This window comes from Heloderma suspectum, chromosome 1 (genome assembly GCF_057233095.1).
Source record: "Heloderma suspectum isolate Gila_16-S chromosome 1, 16-S_ref, whole genome shotgun sequence".
NCBI lineage: Eukaryota > Metazoa > Chordata > Lepidosauria > Squamata > Helodermatidae > Heloderma > Heloderma suspectum.
Genome location: NC_139458.1, coordinates 323,866,264 through 323,882,018, shown reverse-complemented (window position 1 = coordinate 323,882,018; position 15,755 = coordinate 323,866,264). Strand labels below are relative to the sequence as shown.

General features: G+C 43.1%; 1 long non-coding RNA gene across 1 annotated transcript in view; it reads left to right on the top strand.

Moving 5' to 3' along the window:
* The first annotated feature begins 12,667 nt into the window (after positions 1-12,667).
* LOC146359431 (uncharacterized) overlaps positions 12,668-15,755 on the top strand; it is a 121,399-nt gene continuing 118,311 nt past the window's right edge. Inside the window, exon 1 of the long non-coding RNA XR_014787267.1 lies at positions 12,668-12,693. This is a non-coding gene — a long non-coding RNA (uncharacterized LOC146359431). The remainder of the gene's footprint in view (positions 12,694-15,755) is intronic.

Genomic DNA, 15,755 nt, shown 5'->3' with positions numbered 1-15,755 from the left:
AATAATGCACAATTGGGACTTGACTCTCTTGAACACTTCTATGTATTTCACACTGGACAAAATACAATAGAGGATGATTTCAAAAAATAGCAAGGCACTAATACACCCCTTCATACTATATGTGCCCTGACCTTATTCTACATGGTAAGCAAAAATATTATGCCTCTGGAAACACTGTATAAACCTGTCAGCTTTGTGGCACAGTTAGTTTGACTTACAAGTTGCTACAAGTTTAAACCCCTCTCTGGGTATCATCCAAAGATGTGTTCACTGGAGTGTTCTATCAGTAGCGACTTCACAAAATTCCAAATTATTTTAACCATCAAGCAGATAGGAAGAAAGGCATTGCTCCAGCATTGCACTTCTTCTGGGGACCAGCGGTGCTAGCATGGAGACTTACACAAACTGCCAAATCCAAGTGGTTGCCTTTGCCAAATGCATCAGGCAGATTTGTTGGTAAGCTCAACAGATGTAACATCCAAATCTAAACCCACCTGTAGCTTCAGCTTTTGACACTCACTGTAGCAGCTCCTTACACTTTAATTAACCTTGTATGATGATTTATCCTAAACAACAGCAACAAGATCTTTCATTTATGGCAGAAATGAACACAAGTTTAAGAAGTTAACAATGCCCCTACCTTTGTGTTAACAAAGTAGAACACACACACATGTATATTGCTCTGTCTCCAAACAACAACAGTGATTTGGGTTTTAAAATGGAAATATTGGCACTAGTCATTACCTACGCAAGGTTTAATGTTTTGTTTTTAGTAATGTGGGAAGCCTTTAAAAAGAAAGGTGACTTCTAAGTTTGAAGATGTGTGTGTGTGTTTATAATATTGTCCTGCAAAAAAAAAAAAACATCATGCAAATTGAAACAAATACATATATATTTAGCAACATCTGCCTTTTTGTAGGATACATATAATTTTGTTTCTTTTTTCTGTTATATATTTACATGCTTTTTTAAAGCAAAGACAACCATTGAGAGATAAGAACAGGAGGCATTTTTGGAATAACTAAAGCCATCTGGTATTGCATGCCTCTTTCTCCTTCTTTTAACTTGAGCTTAATCCCATTTTCCTGCCTTTTCACCACAGCATTGCCTATTTTCCAGATATAAATGCAGCTATCTTTGTGAACTTAGTGAAGTTCTGAAGTACTTGTTCTGGTCTGGAGACTTGAAAAGATGCAGAGCCTACATTTAAAACCCACTAAAGACAATAGGAGATTCTTTCCCCCATTGCCTTGTCTTTGTATCCAGACCAAACCCTCAAATAATTCAGTTAATTCACAGATACCAAATGCAATGGCCTTTGGGGTTTTACAGTCTTCACAGTATTTCTTTATATGCTCTTGCAAAATGAGAATGGAATGTTCTCTCAGACACTATAGGAGGCAATGCTGAACTAAGAAACAAAGAGTACAATATTTATTTTTTGTTTGTTTGAATGTCATTTGATAAACAATCTCTTACAGTGGTCTGAAGATACATCCAGAAGACTAGAATTGATCACTTTTAATAGTTATATGCATAGGATGGAACCCAAGTAGTTTCTCTCCATAGATGGAAGGTTTCCATCAGCAGAATGGGGAGGGGGAAATTTCAGCAATTTCCCCTCCAAATTGCAGCCTGCTCACCCAGGGATCCCCTTCATGGATTGCTGTCTTGTTGTGGCGAAGGGGCTTGCGTAACTCAGTGAAGACATAAGCTATGCCGTGCAGGGCCACCCAAGACGGACAGGTCATGGCAGAGAGTTCTGACAAAATGTGGTCCACTGGAGAAGGAAATGGCAACCCACTCCAGTATTCTTGCCAAGAAAACCCCATGGAACGTATCACAAGGCTAAAAGAGATGACGCCGGAAGATGAGCCCCTCAGGTCGGAAGGTGTCCAATATACTACTGGGGAAGAGCAGAGGGTATTTCCAAGTAGCGCCAGAAAGAGTGAAGTGGCTGGGCCAAAGCCGAAAGGACACTCAGCTGTGGATGTGTCTGGTGCTGAAAAGAAAATCCGATGCTGTAAAGAACAATATTGTTTAGGAACCGGGAATGTCAGATCAATGAATCAAGGTAAGCTAGAGGTGGTCAAACATGAGATGGCAAGACTGAACATCGACATCTTGGGAATCAGCGAACTAAAATGGACAGGCATGGGCGAATTTAATTCAGGTGACCATCATATCTACTACTGTGGGCAAGAATCCCTTAGAAGAAATGGAGTAGTACTCATAGTCAACAAAAGGGTGGGAAAAACAGTACTGGGGTACAATCTTAAAAATGATAGAATGATCTCAGTAAGAATCCAAGGCAAACCATTCAACATCACAGTAATTCAAGTCTATGCCCCAACCACTGATGCCGAAGAAGCTGAGGTTGATCGGTTCTATGAAGACCTACAACACCTTCTAGAACTAACACCAAAAAAAGATGTCCTCTTCATCATAGGGGATTGGAATGCTAAAGTAAGAAGTCAAGAAATCACCGGGATAACAGGCAGGCATGGCCTTGGTGTACAAAATGAAGCAGGACAAAAGCTAATAGAGTTTTGCCAAGAGAACATGCTGATCATAGCAAACTTTTCCAACAGCACAAGAGGCGACTCTACACATGGACATCACCAGATGGTCAATATCGAAATCAGATTGATTATGTCCTTTGCAGCCAAAGATGGAGAAGCTCTACACAGTCAGTAAAAACAAGACCTGGAGCTGACTGTGGCTCAGATCATGAGCTTCTAGTTGCAAAATTTCAGCTTAAATTGAAGAACGTCGGGAAAACCACTAAACCATTCAGGTATGACCTCAATCATATCCCTGATGAATATACAGTGGAGGTGAGGAATAGATTTCAGGGATTAGACCTGATAGACAGAGTGCCTGAGGAACTATGGACGGAGGTCCGTAACATTGTTCAGGAGGCAGCAACGAAATCCATCCCAAAGAAAAAGAAATGCAAGAAAGCCAAGTGGCTGTCTGATGAGGTTTTACAAGTAGCTGAGGAAAGAAGGGAAGCGAAAAGCAAGGGAGAAAGGGGAAGATATATCCAACTGAATGCAGAGTTCCAGAGAATAGCAAGGAGAGACAAGAAGGCTTTCTTAAATGAACAATGCAAAGAAATCGAGGAAAACAACAGAATGGGAAAGACTAGAGATCTCTTCAAGAAAATTGGAGATCTCAAGGGAACGTTTTGTGCAAAGACGGGCATGATAAAGGACAAAGAAGGCAGGGACCTAACAGAAGCAGATGAGATTAAGAAGAGGTGGCAAGAATACACAGAAGAACTATACAGGAAAGATCTGAATGTCCCTGATAGCCATGATAGTGCGGTCACTGAACTTGAGCCGGACATCCTCAAGAGTGAAGTCAAGTGGGCCTTAGGAAGCATTAGTAACAACAAAGCTAGCGGAGATGACAGTATACCAGCCGAGCTATTTAAAATCCTAAAAGATGATGCTGTTAAAGTGCTGCATTCAATATGCCAACAAATTTGGAACACTCAACAATGGCCGCAAGACTGGAAAAGGTCAGTTTACATTCCAATTCCAAGGAAGGGCAACGCCAAAGAGTGTTCAAACTATTTATTTATTTATTTATTTATTTATTTATTTATTTCTATACTGCCCAATAGCCGAAGCTCTCAAACTACCTTACAATTGCACTCATTTCACATGCCAGCAAGGTGATGCTCAAAATCCTACAAGCTAGGCTTCAGCAGTATGCGAACCGAGAAGTACAAGCTGGGTTTCGAAGAGGCAGAGGAACTAGAGATCAAATCGCCAATGTTCGCTGGATCATGGAGAAAGCAAGAGAATTCCAGAAAAACGTCTATTTCTGCTTCATTGACTACGCTAAAGCCTTTGATTGTGTGGATCACAACAAACTGTGGCAAATTCTTAAAGTGATGGGAGTACCAGACCACCTTATCTGTCTCCTGAGAAACCTGTACCAGGGTCAAGAAGCAACAGTAAGAACCAGACATGGAACAACCGAGTGGTCCAAAATTGGGAAAGGAGTACGACAAGGCTGCATATTGTCACCCTGCTTATTTAACTTATATGCAGAGTACATCATGAGAAACGCTGGGTTGGATGAATCACAGGTCGGAATTAAGATTGCCGGGAGAATTATCAACAACCTCCTATATGCAGACGATACCACCCTAATGGCAGAAAGCGAAGAGGATCTAAAGAGCCTCTTGTTGAGGGTGAAAGTGGAGAGTGCAAAAGCTGGTTTGAAACTCAACATTAAAAAAACTATGATCATGGCATCTGGCCCCATCACTTCCTGGCATATAGAAGGGGAAGAAATGGAAGCAGTGACAGATTTTACTTTCTTGGGCTCCAAGATCACCGCCGATGGTGACTGTAGCCATGAAATTAAAAGACGCTTGCTCCTTGGGAGGAAAGCTATGGCAAACCTAGACAGCATAGTAAGAAGCAGAGACATCACCTTGCCGACAAAGGTCCGTCTAATCAAAGCTATGGTTTTCCCAGTAGTAATGTATGACTGTGAGAGCTGGACTATAAGGAAGGCTGAGCACCGAAGAATTGATGCTTTCGAACTGTGGTGCTGGAGAAGACTCTTACGAGTCCCGGGGACTGCAAGGAGGTCAAATCAGTCAATCCTTAATGAAATCAACCCTGAGTGCTCATTGGAAGGACAGATGCTGAAGCTGAAGCTCAAATATTTTGGCCACCTAATGCGAAGAGAAAACTCCCTGGAAAAGACCCTGATGCTGGGAAAGACTGAAGGCAAAAGGAGAAGGGGACGGCAGAGGATGAGATGGCTAGATAGCATCACCGATGCAATGAATATGAACTTGAGCACACTCCGGGAGAGAGCGCAGGACAGGAAGGCCTGGTGTGCTATGGTCCATGGGGTCACGAAGAGTCGGACACAACTGAACGACTGAACAACAACAACAACAACACCCAGGGATGCTGGAGAAATCTGCCACAGACCCAAATGAGGTCGGATTCCTGAAAATCCGAACTGTGGAATCCACAGCAGACCAGCTCTCCTTCCCAGCATGTCCTCTGGATTTCACACGGTTGTTTCTTTTCTTTAAATAGGACAAGATACACTAATTGTGGCCACAATTTGTGTATCTTGGGCGAATTATGGCTGTAATTGGCATATTTTATGCCATTTGCATAGTTGGTGCTTAATTATATGTAAATTGCAGCCGCAAATGCACTCCTGGTCATTGCTGAGATCTGGGCATGCAGCTTCAGGGCTGAGTCCAGAAGTACACCCAGGTGGCAAGCCTGAGTCTTCAGGGGGAGAGTAACCCCATCCACAACAGGTTGAATCCCTATTCCATGATCTGTCTTTCGGCTAACCAGGCGTGCCTCTGTCTTGCCTGGATTAAGCTTCAATTTCTTTGTGCTCATCCTGTCCATTACTGACATCAAACACCAATTTAGAACTAGAACAGCTTCTTTGGATTTGGATGGAAAGGAAGGAGAGTGTTGGGTGTCATCAACATACTGGTGGCACCAAACTTCAAAATTCCAGACAATCTCTCCCAGTAGTTTCATGTCTGCGTTAAATAGCATGGGGAATAAGAAGGAACCCTGAGGTATGCCACAGGCCAGCGGCTACAGTGTCAAACAGAAATCCCGCTAAGGCAGCTTTCCTCAACCTGGTGCCTTCCAGAGGTATTGAACAACAATAACCATCATGTCCTGCCAGCTTGGCCACTGGGAGTTATAGTCCAACATGTCTGCATGGCACCAGGCTGGGAAAGGCTGCAGTAAGGATTATGGTCATTCCCACCCTACAAAAAATAAGTTTGTCCCCTTGGTATTTGGCAATTGTTTAGTATGAATTTGATGCTCCAGCACTTGTTTAGATTATTGATCAGAAGTCTTTTTTTCATTATTGTTAGTTTTCATTCTGATGTTGTAAAGAGAATCTTCCAGTGTACCTCAGTGCATCTATATACCTATCTGCCATTGTCTTAATCTACTTTATGGTTATGGAAGTGAATGCCTCAATAAACTGGCCTGCCTTTAATATGACACGGCTTTGCCTTTGTAATGGTAGACAATAATGTCCTGACATGGCAGGGGAGATCCACAGGTGGAACCAGGTTCCTACCTGCACAACCAATCTAATATAGCTGTGGACACACATCCAGATTGCAGTGCTGACCTGGGTCCCATTGAACAGGTTCTGTATCTCCTTGGGTAGGCATACTTATCCTAATCCAGGGCCATTATTTATTGAGATTGACTAATTGTTCACTACAAGAGCAATTCTCTTGTAGTGAACAATTTCAAATACTACCACAGTTCAAATACTACCACAGTAATATAGTCCAAAAAACCAGGGATACATTTTTCTGGGCCATTTCTGGGCCCACCTTCTGGGCCATTAAGACCATGTAAAATCTACATTGGTAATGATGTGTTTGTATTGTACACTTACGTATAAATCAAGATCAGTTAATCCGATCCTAACCTAACTTTCAGGTATATTCAGTGTACACCATGGAAGGTTTCTGTCAAAAGATTCTGTACCTGGGGGGGGGGGGGGGATTTTGAATGGGGGCACCCTCTTGTGAAATCACAGATGAATCAGCTAGTAAGGGTGCAACCCTATCCACACACATACCTAGGAGTAACCCCATTTGAACTCAGTGGGGCTTCCTTCTGAGTAGACATGCATAGGGTTGTATTGTAAATCCTAAATCAGTCCTGGTAAGTGGAATATGTAAATGTGGTAAAATCTAAGAGCATAGTTTAGCCATTTTAGCTTTATTAATAATAGATCATAATTCAGGGTACATATTTTATTTAAATACCTTCTGAATGTACTTAATTGCACATATAGTACATGTGAAAGAAAAAAATAATAGTTGTCTTTTGAAATATATTAATACATATCAATAATAACACTAATAATAATACATATTAAAATTAGGGCTGTGTACTGCTTCAGCCTGAAGCCCGGGCTCTGAGTCAAAGTGGGGGGCTTTGGGTTGCTTTGGGCCACTCCGAGATGGCAGAGGGGGTCCAAAGTGGCACAAAATGAATCAGGTCGCTCCAAAGTGCTTCGCTCTGCTATGGGGTGATCCAGAGGCCCAGACACCACTGCTGCCACCCAGCTCTCAGCTCCTTACCTGGGTCCTCTGGACACACGCCAGCAATCATCTTGTTGTTCTAGTGTGGGGGAGCCATTTTTAAAATGGGACTCCCTGTATTTCTGGAAATACAGGGAGTTGCCATTTTAAAAATGGCTGCCCCCATTCCAGAGAACAACAAGATGGCTGCTGGTCCAGAGGGCCTAGGAGCTGGTGGGGGCAGCAGCTCCCTCAGCAGCACTGGCAGCAGCCTGCCCTTGTTGCGAGGTGCTGCCACAGGCCTCATTCAAGCCTTCACTGACTTCTCTCAAGCAAGGAACCCATGAAGGCTTGAGCAGAGGCAGGAGTTGTCTTTCAGCCGTGTGCCCTCCCCTCCTTGCAAGGAAGGGAGACAGTGCAGTTGGAGGGCGACACCTGCCCTCCTGCCTGTAAAATCTGCATGATCTCCTTCCATGCAAGGAAGGAGGCCATGTAGGTTTGACAGGCGGCTGGTGCCTCCTGTCAATCACCCGTTCTTCCCTCCTTCCAAAGAGGACAGAATGGGTGGTTGGAGGGCTGCGACAGATAAAGACAGCTCCCCCGGCAGTGCCAGCAGCAGCTTCCCCAGTGGCGGCCTCCCCACTCCATGGAACAAGGGCCCAGGTAAAGAGCTGGGGACTGTGCAGTGTGTTGGGGGGGGGGAGGGTGCTGAAGTGGAATTCAGATATCCGAATCCCACTTCAGCTTCATAGGCCGAAGCAAGTCGCCCCTCCCCCAAATCAGACCAAGCTGAATTGGGCCCACTCAGAAACCCCAAAGCAGCCTCTGAGTTGGATCAGGGGGTCCATGCACAGCCCTAATTAAAATATCAATAATGATTAATGACAAATAACAACTAAAACGGATCACCATTAGTGCACTGGCATAGCCTACTAATGGTGTACTTTTTCCCCAAAGCTTTGTGGACTAACACATAATTATCATTTTTAGATAGTGGAGCATATCATATTTAGAAAAATGCTGCCTAAGCGATATCAGCTATTCTGGACTGGAATAACTTTTATGACCTTCCAAATTTCATAGGGTGAGCATTGCTCAAATCTTACATTAAATTAGGGCTGTTCATGGACCTCCTGCTTTGCTTCAGATGCTGCTTTGGGCCTTCTGAAGCGGCCCCACTTTGCTTCTGACCAGTTCAGACCCCATCCGCTTCAACTCGGATCCAAATCCAAAGCGAGATTAGGACATCCGAATCACTCATTTTTGACATTTTTCCATTGACTTACATGGGAAAACACAAATGGCCATAATTTTTTCAGTTTCTATGATACATACATGAAATTTGGGGAAGGCACAGCCACCTGGAGTGCAATCACCTACCAAATCTCAGACAGTTTGGCCCAGGAGTTTTTTGTGCAAGCACAGGTAAATTGTGCCATTCTCAGAAACTCAAACCAATGTCCATAAAGGGATAATCAAGGTAGGTGTTGAAGTGATGAGGAGGTCACTATCCCTAAACTCTGCTTTTTTTTTTGAAGTGCAAATAACCCCTTTCCCCTAGTAAGTACTACTTATTCACAGGGTCTCTTTGGCTGAATTGCCTGGGGAAACACTGGCTGGTAGGCAGGCAGCAAACAAAGACAGCAATCCTGCCAGGTGGGCACACTGACTTGAACGAAGAGCAACAACAGTTGTCTGCTAGACTGACAGAGGCAGGTAGCAACACAGCAACCCTGCCAGGAGGGCACAGCAGCACCTCGCCCACCTCTGCCCCTGCCAAGGCCCCGAAGATGCCTCATATTGGGCTGGCTTGTTTTGCCACACACAGTGTAGGATTATATTATTTAAATAATAGCTGTTAATGTGTGTAGTGCTTCGCCCACTGTTTTTGGAAATGTGGACTGTGTGTACTCCTCTGACACACACAGTTTGCTTGTCCACACAGCACAAGTACACGCACATAGGGATGTACGAAAGTCACTTACCTTTTCGCAGGGGTGATTTGCGGTGGGGGGGAGGCGCTTCGCTTCTCCCCCCGAAGTTCAGGTGAGGGGGGGGAGGCGTCCAGCCTCGCCCGGCCGAAATTCAGGCCGGGGGGGGAGGCACCTCGCCTCGCCTGGCTGAAATTCAGGCCAGGGAGAAGCGCCCCGTCTCCCCGGCCGCGAAAGAAAAAGTAAAAAAACAACAACAAAAACACCGTGATAGGGTATGTAACGATTAACGTAGCCTATCACGGCTAGATTTTCAAAGTCAGCCATGATAGGCTACGTTAATCGTCACGTAGCCTATCACGGGTGATTTTGGAAAAAAAAAAAGTGCATACGCAAATGGCGGCGGCCATGGCCGCCGCCATTTGCGTTCCTTATTTTGGCACGTCTAGTCTATGTAAAGATTTACGTAGACTACGGCGAAAAAAAGGGAACACTATTTGCGTTGCCCTTATTTTCGCCGTAGTCTACGTAAATCTTTACGTAGACTAGACGTGCCAAAATAAGGAACGCAAATGGCGGCGCCCATGGGCCGCCGCCATTTGCGTACACGCTTTTTTTTTTCCCAAAGTCACCCGTGATAGGTTACGTGACGATTTATGTAGCCTATCACGGCTGACTTTGGAAATCTAGCCATGATAGGCTACGTAAATTATCACATAGCCTATCATGGGTGTGTGTTTGTTTGTTTTTTAAACTTTTTTATTTTGTAATGGCGGTGGTGGCAGCCGGTCGGGAGACCGGCCACTGCCCCCGCCCCCGACGAAACACCGCCAAAACGCCGCCGGGACCCGCCGCCGAGAGGGACATTCGCTGAAGGTAAGTCCCATCCCGGGGGGGCGGGGGGCCATCAGAGAATTTCCCCAACACTTTCGGGGGGCCGAATGCCTCGGCGCTTGGCCTCCCGAAGATTCATGGGGAAATTCTCCGCCATCCCTACACACACACATGCACACACACTAGCAAAAGCAAAGACTAAACTACAAGCAAGGGGGGAGACTAACTATAATCCTAAAAGAAGAGAAAGGGTTTAAAAAAAAAAATTAAGGGAAAAGAGATAAAAATGGGAAGGGAAGGAATACAGGAATTGAGAAGTGGGGGTGGAGGAAAGCCAAGAACAAGGCAAGGAAAGTACTCTATCTATCTATCTATCTATCTATCCAGAATCAAAGTAAGGGCAAACTAATGGTTGAGAGAGAATTGAAAAGGTGGTGGTGGCGGTGGGGGGAAGATAAGCAACTACAGTGAAATTTTCTGGATTTTTAAATGAACAAACAAGAAGAATGGATGGTAAACCTATTCCAGAAGAATGGATGGTAAACCTATTCTATTGGGATGGGATGGGGAGAGCGTAACATAACTGTCATAGCACGTGCTTTCTTCTCAGCTTCATTCTGCCAAAGGAGAGAGGGAAGGATTCCCATTCTCTTCTGGCAGGATGCCAGCTGCTCCAGTGCTGTGACTTCCTCTGCCATGCCCAGAAGAGACTGGTGCAGTAGCTCTCAGTGGCTGCAGCAGAGGCAGGATAGGAGTGGAGCCAAGAGAGAAATGCCATGGAGGTTCCGCCTTGGCTCCCATCCTGCTGCTCTCACCACTGCCACCACCATAATTGCACACAATGGCAGCTCATCAGGGCAGTGGGAGGCTGCTCAATTATCAGGCAGCTTGCACACCCCAATGGATCATCTCGCACACCCCCTAGGGTGTGTGTACCCCACTTTGGAGACCACTGTTCTAGCCAAATAATGTTCAGACAGTCCTCTCCTCTCCAGTAACGCCACCTCTCAGCAACTGGAAGCTGACTCACAGCAAAGCTCACCCCCTCTCCCTCCCCCTCCCCCTCATCTTCTGCCTCTCCCGCTGGCTAGATCTTTCTCAAATTGATACATTTGGTGCTTCTTCTTCCTCTCCCCTTCCCCCCTCCCTCCTCCTCCTCCTCCTCCTCCTCCACATGATCTTTCAGAAGATCATTTTGGGGACAGCCTGTACAGGCTGCTCACAAGGCATAAGAAGAACTGCAAATCTCCGAGGTGGATGAGATGCCTTGTCAATGAGCTGCTTCGCTTTGGGGTGCCTTGCTGTTCTGATCTGCTTCTGATTGCAACAAGGCACCACTGAATCAGCCTGCTTTGACTCATCATTCAGGCTTCGGATCAAATCAGTGTACAGCTCTACATTAAATACTTTGGTAAAAAAAAATGCTACAAAAATCAGTGAACTGAAAGTAATAAATCTCTTTGAAATTCAACTTTTCCCATAATTAAAGGAGATGAAGATACATGCTTCATAGAATGTTGCAGATCATTTGGAACAGATTGTTTTGTCCTTGCTATCACTTGAATTGAGTCAATATTGCTTTTCAAAGCAGAACATTTGAGCTGTATTTGGAGTCAACATATGTTTTTGGGGGAATGAGCCTTGGCATATATAATCATACTAGAGCACCAAAGCAGTCCTGCAGTGTGATTAGAATGTGTTGTACATTGTTGGTGGTGTCAACACTCAAGCAAACCCCAGCCCTGGCCATGTGTGATAATCAAGATAGTTTGACATTTTTTTCTGAGAGTGTGTGTATTAACCCCAGGGCTCTGGCAAAATTCCAGCTGGGATCATTACATTCCACCCAGTAGAAGGCTCTTTGGGTTTGTAACCGGATATGGTTTTTGAAAGAAAGAAAGAAAGAAAGAAAGGGAGGGAGGCAGGGAGGGATTGGCCTGAAAGTATTTATGACCTGAGTCAAAACTCAAAGAGATTTTGCAAAAAGCTAATTATTTACACACACACACACCACTTTATTCCAAAAGTCTAAGAGATACTAGTTGTTTATACAGGACCTGAGACAAAATTGAAGCAAGAAACAGAGTGCTTGGATCATCAGGGGCATTGTTTTAGCTCTGATTTCTCTTGCTATGATGTAAACAATAGGACCGCTGTTATCTCAGGTATGCCCAGGTGGGTAAGATTCACTACACAAGATATACCTGTGTTAGCCAACATTACGTATGCTGCTAAAACACACTGTGATTCCCTGCCTATATAAACAAGGGTAGTTGGCTCAGAGAAACAGCAATAAATCAATGACCCTTGGAGCAAGTTGCTTGTGCTCCTGTTTGTGCTAACAAGCCTTTAATTGAAAGAGCAACCACAGCTCCCTTCTGTTTCTTCGAGCAAAACAAGACTCTGTGCGTGAGGAAGGTAAAGCCAGGACCTTTTACCCACCTGTTCTTCACAGCTGAGGGCTGCCCCTGCTCTCACAGAGATAACAAAATGTCACCACCCCCACCCCCAAAAACAACAGAAGCAGGCTCAAGCCAGTGCCTGGAGTATAGCTCCCATCTGCCTCTCTTTGTTTATTGACTTTGCCCCTTCTCTGAGCAACCAGCTTTTCTTTTAACTAAAATATCCTTTGATAATTGCTCAGAAGTAATTGTATCATTGCTCTGTGTGTGACTGATTATGATAAGACTCTCAAAAAATGATGATTACTCACCAGTCTTTGAGCTCATGCTGTAAAGTCATATGAAAGATGATGAGTGGTGGTAAAAATGATGAGTCAGAATGCCTAGGGCTCTACTAACGCTGATAAAGGCCCATTCACTTTCATTTCTCTACACAGTGCTAGAGGAAAGAACAAAGGTAAAATACTTACCACACATTTGTCTCTTAGTTCAACTGCTATAATTACATTATCTATCTATCTATCTATCTATCTATCTATCTATCTATCTATCTATCTAATCTCCTCAGGAAATGGGGCTTGCTGCAACATAGAGCTAATCGATCCTTCAGAAATCTGAATTTTCTCCCAACAGGGAATGGTTTGATGGTTTGGTCAACTTGACATTTTGCTATCACATTCACGTAAGATGGCTTTAATTGGTGATGATTTCTCCTTCTGGCAGAAAAAGCATTTAGGAATGAATCCCTTCACGGTGATGTTCAGGTTACCCAGCTGCTGTCTTTGTTTTCTCCCTGTGGACTTCATTAGACAAGATGCTCATGTCTGCCTTTGCTGACATTTTTAGTGGCCTTTTCTATGAAATTGCAGCCTAGGAATATCTTATCTCCTTTCTATCAGGATGGCTCTTATATGGTAGTCTTAACAGTATTAGTTTAATGTAACTATTTGGGCTTATTTGATTTTCCCCCTAACTTTTCTGTGTTGGTTTATTTTAACAATGCCATTTAAATTAGGCCCATTAAAGATATTTGTTGGTAGAGATAAAATGTATTGACTGTAAAAGTTTATGTCATCTGAAGTGTTACTTGTTGCTAAAACTTGCCTGAAGTATTTTGCAGGGATGTGGTTGTGTACTTACTATGGAGACAAGGGAGAACCATTTGCACCCCATATCCATTCTGAGTTATATCCTTTTTTAAATTGGGCATAGACAGAGGAATGAAGGGATGAGGCTCAATTCAAATTCTTGGTTTAAATGAGGGTTATAAATTTAATCGTACAGGATCTGCAGTGAAATGTTATATTTAGCTCCCGAACTGGGTATATAACCGCCAAACTACATGTTACTTTTAATATGTACCATAGTCTTTCCCTGTAATACCTTTAATATGTAGATTGTATTTCTCTCCCTCATAAATTTGCAATTTCTTCATAAATGGCATGGAAAGAACTTGATATTTAAAATATCTGAACGTGGAAGAAAGGAATACTGACAGATTTGTCCATACAGGCCAAGGACATGGAGTACTTATTATTGTCTGGGTTTGAATCCCTGTGTATTCAGCCATGTTTGTGGTACAATGAAGGCAGGTACAACACAGTCCCTTCCCTGCTGGGAGTAGCTGTAGTTATTGAATTTGGGTGGTGCAGATGACTGAGAATTTTGTTCAATTCGTTTTTTTATAAGCACTTAGCAAAATTTGCATTTTTTACCCCATAAATTAGATGGAAAGAACTTGAGATTTTTTTATTTTTATTTTTTAAATCGAATGAGAAAGAGAAAGTGACAGATGTTACCCTCCTTTTTAGGGACAGTTGTTTGTCTGTTATATTTATACATTGCTTTTCAGCCAATGAAGGTTTCCCAAACTGGCCTTAAATAAAAATGCATTACCACATAGAATGTATGTAAGGGTGATCCTTACTGTACATCAAGTGCAGTATCCAGTGCATCTGTTTGTCTGAATAAGTCCTTCATGGACAATAAATAATATCCTTGAGTTTTGCACTCCCTCTTAAAATATTTTGTACACTGGATGTATTTAATAGCAGTATAACATTTCTAATTAGTTTTCAGGGCAGCTATTTGTCTTCAGGAGCTGAAGATATTAGCGTACCACTGAGGAAATCCCATTGGCTGTTGTGTGCAGTTTTTTTAACCTTAACAATACTTGTCCTTGACATGTTTTTCTCTAGTTCAACACGTTTTAGCAAAATTATTAAATTTGCCATGCTTTCTGAATTCTTTTCCATTTGTGTGTGTAAGGTACTTTCTTTGTTAGTCTTATTCCATGCTAGGCAGGATTTTTAAGATATGGCTGGTGCCACATAATAGGAATGTCACCACAACAGAATCAAATAAGTTCAAATTTCTATGAATCTGATCTGTGGATTCCACAGGGACTGGATTTTCCTGAGTTGCATGGATTCCACAGACTTGCAGACCCTTTTTGACTTACTTTCTGGATTTTATGCAAATTTAGTCATGGAAAAAATATGTAAAATAAAAAGCACTGGCTGAAAATGTGCATTTCCTCCATAGGCTTAAGCATGAAAATGCACATTTCAGGGGGATTTGTGCATTTCAGGGGGTTGCGCATTTTGGGGGGATTTGTCATGTTCTCAAGTGAATTTGTACAAATGCAAATGTGTGCACATTTGAGAAATTGGAAAAAAATCTGATTCTGTTGATGAGCAGACGATGGAACAAAAGGCACCTGACAATCAGTGAAACGCAGATGGAATGGATTTTGCAAAATCCATATATTCCTACCATATACCAAGCCTTTGCCACTTCCTGTGTAGAACATCTTTGGGGGACTTTTTTTTAGTGCCTGGGCTGCCTTGGCTGTCAGGCACTGTGGAAGTTTAGCTTTTTGAAAGGTATTTTGCACTGGATAGCAGCCAATTGCTTTTCTGCTTTCCCCACCCCTCTCTACTGCTTCATAGCCAATGCATCTGTCCTGCATATGTGTAATACATGCTCCAGGTCAAGTCAGTCTCTTTAATCCTGTGCTCTAATACAGACCAGTCCTCTATCAGCCCCAGAAGTAAAATGGGACAAATGCCTTCTAGAAGAGCATAAATGCTTAACTTCTTTATTTCTTTTATTTACTGACTTCAATAACAAAAGTTTTCTGAACACTATAGTGCATATCTGTGTGCTGTCTGTTTGCTTGCCTTGTAGGTTATGATTTGGTTTACCTGATTTTACCATCTGAAGACTTCTTTTTTCTGCAGAGATTAGTTCCTGCTTTCTGATTATATTATATCACACTTGATGTATAAATTATGGGATTTATCCAAAGTTAGTCTAACTGAAGCCCCATTCATTTTAATGAAGTCCCATTCATTTCTACTTGAAGTAGGACTAACACTGGATACAGTTCTATGTTTGCTTTGCCTGCTGACCTGCTAGGCTCCACCTCCTGGGCCCATCCTGTAGGGTCCCTAGTTCCATCTGTAAGAATATCTGGAGCAAATATGTCAGTGCTCTGAAAGTTTTCGTGCATGTATT